This window comes from Lolium rigidum, chromosome 6 (assembly GCF_022539505.1).
Source record: "Lolium rigidum isolate FL_2022 chromosome 6, APGP_CSIRO_Lrig_0.1, whole genome shotgun sequence".
Classification (NCBI taxonomy): Eukaryota; Viridiplantae; Streptophyta; class Magnoliopsida; order Poales; family Poaceae; genus Lolium; species Lolium rigidum.
The window spans coordinates 322,543,264-322,548,765 of NC_061513.1; the positions used below are offsets into that span (position 1 = coordinate 322,543,264).

General features: G+C 44.2%; 1 long non-coding RNA gene across 1 annotated transcript; it reads left to right on the forward strand.

Moving 5' to 3' along the window:
- The first annotated feature begins 685 nt into the window (after positions 1–685).
- On the forward strand, positions 686–4,515 carry LOC124668443. The gene is made up of 4 exons (XR_006991693.1): positions 686–760; positions 1,598–2,721; positions 3,677–3,774; positions 4,439–4,515. It is a non-coding gene; the product is annotated as an uncharacterized LOC124668443 (long non-coding RNA).
- Positions 4,516–5,502: the final 987 nt, after the last annotated feature.

Consider the following 5,502-nt stretch of genomic DNA (forward strand, 5'->3'; position numbering starts at 1 on the left):
GATGCATGCAAATTTGTCCTAGTTAATTCACAGCCATGTATAATAAGCATGTCTACATCGAACGCAACGCACTGATGAGTATCGAGGAGGCCAGCTGAGGTTGATTAGTTAGCAGTAAGTATCGGGAATCAAGGAGGTTGCTTGACGAAAACACTAAGCAGCGGCAAAACACCGAAACGCACGCAAACCTCGCCCAGTGTCTCCCAGACCAGACTCACCGCTCCATCTCGCCGGCGTCCGCCCACCGGTCCCTTCCCTACCAGATGGACGCCGCCACGGCTCCTTCTATCCGCAACCTCGCCCCAGTTCTGCCTCTCCAGCCTCGCCGGCTGCCGGCCGCCCCGACCTCCTCACCGTCCGGCGCCGCCCCCTGCCGACGCGCCCCAATCGAGCCTAAAACCGCGCCGCCGTGAAACCCTAAGTGGGCGGCGAGGAAGAGCCGCGGGCCAGGCCACACGCGGAACCTCCCCCCTGCTCTTCCGCGTCCCCGTCCTCGCCTCCGCCGCTCCGTCCCCATGCGCACCGCCGGTTCCTCGCGCGTCTGGAGGTTGTGGCCCTGCGGGTGGAGCTGTTCAGCGGCGTCGCTACGTCGGTTGCTGCTGGAGGTATGAGTCGTGCCCTTAGTCCTCCAGCCCCCAATCCGCTTCTCCCCATTCTGAAAAAAATCTCTTCTTTCTTGTGCAGGCAGCCGGAGGAGCGAGGCGGGATGAGCTGCTGATGGTCGCCGCCTTGCGCGGGGTGCAGTGGTAGGACAACGTAGGTGAGACTAATTCGTTGATCTGCTGCTGCAGATTTGTAGCTACAGTATCTTTTCTTTTGGAGAATCAGTGCTATTAGTTGTCAGGTTTTGGCGATGCAAATCACGTATGTGTGAACATTCTGTACATGTATACCTTTGAGCAATTGAGAATGCAAATTTGGTTGCTATGACCTGATGCTAACTAGTATATTAATCATGCAAGTTTGGGTTTGTAGCTGCAGGAAAAAAAATGGGTGAAGAAGTGCGTTTACTTGTCATGTTTTTTTTGTTTCACATCGATGCAGATCAGTGCTATGTGAACCTTCTGTACATTTCTAGTTTGAGAAATTGAGAAAGGATATTTAGTTGCTACTATGGTTTGCTTCTTGTTACTATTATCAATCGTGTAATTTTTGGGAAGAGCAAATGCAAATTGTTGGCAAATGTTCAGTTGCATATCGATGCAAATCAGTTCTATGTGAACCTTCTTTACATGTATAGTTTGAGCAATTTACAAAGGACGGTTAGTTGCTATGGTCCGTTCTGATTAGCATATTAACCATGCAGTTTTGGTATGTTCAGACTTAATCTCCATGCATGTGTTAGAGTTCATTCACCTGTGGTTCTTGTAATTGGTTCGACACCGTTTAGTTAAAGAAAACTAGCTTGTTGGAGAGTGAACTTTGAAATGAATGGATCTTACTGTTTATGTGTGTATGCAACTCTACTTGGATGAAATCTGTGGTGTTATGAGTACAATTTATTATTAGCATGGTCTAAATATTTTTGGGCATGAATTTTGTATGCTTTTTTCTAATGAACACGTTTTGGCTTGTCTAAATATTTTTTTGTGGCCAGCGTGAGGGGATATTGCACCATCTGTCACACGAGTTCCACAGCGGTGGATGTGGAGGACTGTTGATGTTGCTGTTGTGGCTGCCGCCGGCCCCCAGCTACTCCTCATGGAAGACCAGGGCTTCCTGGAGCATGAGATGTCCAGGTTGTATGGGTCCAGGCAATCTCATTCTTTCTAAGCGTCTCATGGTTGTGTTTGCGTGTTGTGCAAGCCATGCCCTGTTTTTTTTTTGGATATGGTTACTGCAGTTGGTAAACCGTGTTGGTAGCAGTGCTATCTACCTGTAGCTGTTGTGCTATTTCTGAAGTTGTTTGGTTTCCTGAAATATTTTGCTATTGTTTCTTGAAGTTGAAGAAATTTTGTTGCTGTTATGATCTGGTGATGTGGAGGTAATAGAACCTCGTCACCTAGTTCTCTTTCAAGTATTTGCTGTCTTATTCTTGTGCTGATGAGATACTTTTCTTTTCTTCTTAAAAGCAAGTGTTGATGGAGTAGTACAGTAACCACAAGCATTTGATTCATCATGATTTGTTTAGTGTAGTTGATCATGTCCTGATGCACTTTTCTTGTATTTTGTTTGCAGTAGTGTTGTTTTCTTGATTTAACGTGTTTAAATAGTTGATCAGCGTGCTAGTATTTTCTTTTGGAGTAGTTCCATGTGTAGCACAGAAGCAAGAATCTGATTCATGACCATTCTTTTAATTACGAGCTCTAGTATATAAAGGCTGTTAACTTGCTATGGTCTGCTTCATTTGAGTGTACTAATCATGCAACTTTTGATGTTAAGAGTGTTGTCCATATCTACACCTAATTAGTTACATAATACTTAATGGTAGTTTTCTAACATAATTTCTTACTCTAAATTCTGTATTGTTTTCCATGATCTGTATATGTAGTGATGTAGTGCTGCCCGTGCATTGTTTACTAGGAATTCTCTGTCTGTTTTGTCCAGAGCCTAGCTGACCATGTATTTTTTACAATAATGTTCTTGACCATACTCCTTTGTTTATTTCAGCAAGGCCTCGGGGTCTAGTGCTTCCATGAGGTGCCCAGGTTCCCACGGTTCAGGCACGAAAGTGACTATCCATTAGCTGGATCAACTGCTATTATGTGTGTTGTCTCTTAGGTCTGTTTCAAGTGCTATTATGTGTGTTATCTGCTATCTTATTCATGTGCCAGTGAGATAATTTTCTTTTCTTTTGCAAAGCGAGTGTTGATTGTCCTAAGTGTTGAACTGTTGATGGAGTAGTACATCAGCCACAAGCTTTTTATTCATCATGATTTGTTTCATGTAATTGATCATGTCCTCATGCATTGTGCTCATATTTTCTTTGGAGTAATGTTGCTTTCTTATTTTACAATGTTTAAATTGCTGATCAACGTGCTAGTAATTTTTTTGGAATAGTTCCAAAGTGTATTACAGAAGCAAGAATCCGATTTCTGACCATGTTTACAATTACACAATCTGTTTTATAAAGGCTATTGAATTGCTATGGTGTGTTTTGGATTATCCTTGAGTTTTTATTGAACATGTGGGCTTTGGCTTGGTCGACTTGATGAATGTCAAGCTTAACCCCAACTTGTATTCAATGTGGGACGAACCTAGAGCTTTTTGAGCTGAATTTCTTGGTTTGACAAGAAACACAGAATCAGACCATTTATAGCTCTAGCTTTGGATTATATTTGAATTTATATTGAACCTGTTGTTTGGTTGACTTGATGAAGCTTAAACATGACTTGTATTAAATGTGGGCAGAAACTGGAGCTCTTTGGAGCTGATCTGGACAACTAGTTCAACTAAGTAGCTTAAACCTGACTTGTATTATTAAATCTGGTCGACTTGATAAATGAGAAATCTGCATCTAATTTGTTTGTGACTTGGAAATCATTTAGTTTTTCCCAGTTTGAGTTTAGTGTGTAGAAAGTAGACAAATTCTCGCATAGCTTGGAAATGACATCTACATGTACTCTGTATGTTTAGCTTGGAAATTGATGCTTGACTTGAATGTTCTCTAGCTTTAGAATTGAAGAGTTGTACCAGTTCCTGACCACTTCCTTTTTCTGTGTGTTTCTGTAATCAGGGGATTTCAAGTTGGTGGGGCTGGCTAGGAGGTAGCCATGGCCGCCAGATCTATCCGGTTTGCAGCGGTGGCCTTCGTCTTCGAGTTGGTGGGTTTAGGTGAGTGTCAAGTTCCTGTCTTGTCTCTTCCCATTTAGGTCTCTGGTGGTGTGGTTGTATTGGCACTGTGTTGGCGCTGCTTTAGTTTAGTGTTGCTAGGAAATTTGACGGCCTGTGGTGTTTCTAGGGCTGGTCTATGTCAGCAGAGCTTGCTTGTGCTGATTAGCATTTGTATTTGTGCTGCTTTGGTTTAGTATCCTGTGTTGATCTCCAACAGAAACTATATTGTGTAGCTATGAAATTGTTAAGGATTGTCTTGCTCATTCGATGGTTTTAATTATCTAGTTTTAGCTACTGAACATGGTAAAGAATGATCACAGTTGGGTACTTTCTATCAGTTATGGAGTTGTAGATGTTTTCCTTTTTTTTTAGATGTCTCACCATGTGGTGATCTTTAATTAAGGAATAAATATCTAAGGTCTTGGCCTGGACAAGTAGATTAGTTGATGTTGTGCTCTAAATTAGCAGCAACCTCCTTTTGCTGGACTTGTTGCAAGATGGTACTCATTCACTGTTTTTGGAATGTGAAATTTACACTAGATGTCGCACAGTCTGTTTGCTTAGTTTATTCTCCACCTTATTATTGTCGAAACCTTGCTGTGAATTCATTGTGTCTACTAAATCTGCTCTGGAGCTGCTGACCATCAAGTATTTGTTCACGTAGTTGAAGGATATATATATCCAGGAGGAGGGGTCGATGGCAGCAAGGAACCTGCAGTGCGATGCATCATCTGGATGTAAGACAATGGAGGAAGCAGCAGCCAAGTTGAGTACAGGGCTTGCTGTATCTTTATTTCCTCTGGATTTAATAATGTAATGTAAAGCAGCAACACGGCCGGTATTTCAGATTCCGAAGAATCACGCCCAGTTGTCTCTCTGTGTCTCCCAGGCCCGACTCACAGGCCCATCTCGCCAGCTGCGCAGATTTGTAGCTGCAGTCTTTTTGTGTGTGTGTGTGTGTGTGTGTGGAGAATCAATGGTATTGGTTGAAGGCTGAGGAGTCTACTGTGGGTAAAAGATAATATCAGCTACATTCTTGATGCACTGGAATCTAAGCACCGCGACTTTAAGAAAAAAATGAGATGATTGTAGTTTTCACAAAAAAGAAACTAAGAAGCACGAGTAGTAGCCAATGGATTGAATTTGTTTAATTAAATGCGCAAGATAATTGATTTGTTTTGGTGCGTACGAGGATCTGAGTAGTACGTATGGAGGAGATGGAGCGCAGCGCGCGCGTGAAATTTAATTCACGGAGGAGACGAGGCGGTCAAACTTTTGTTGGAAGGAAGAATCGCAAACGAGCGCGGGCGAGTATTATTGCTCGAGAAAAGAAAATACAGTAAAAAAAGAAAGAGGGAGCGGAGGCGTGTTTTAACTTTGCACGCAAGCGCCAAAGCGGACGAACGGAACGGGCTGCGGAGGGAGCCGGCGGCGGCGGTGAACGAATCCGACACCAGATCGTAGGCCGTGCGTCTCTCCATATATACACGAGCCGAAGCACAAGCAGCAAGACTGGACACCAAACGATCTGTACGCCAGTCCGGCTCCTTGCATTTGCTTCCGCGACGACGATGGCCGGACCGAGCAAGAAGCCGCGTCAGTCCGGCGCCGGCCTGGCGGGTCTCGCCGCGCGCCTCACCAAGCGCCTGGCCGACGAGAACCCGCGCGCCAACCTCGTCTTCTCCCCGCTGTCCATCTACGCGGCCGTCTCGCTCCTGGCGCCCGGCG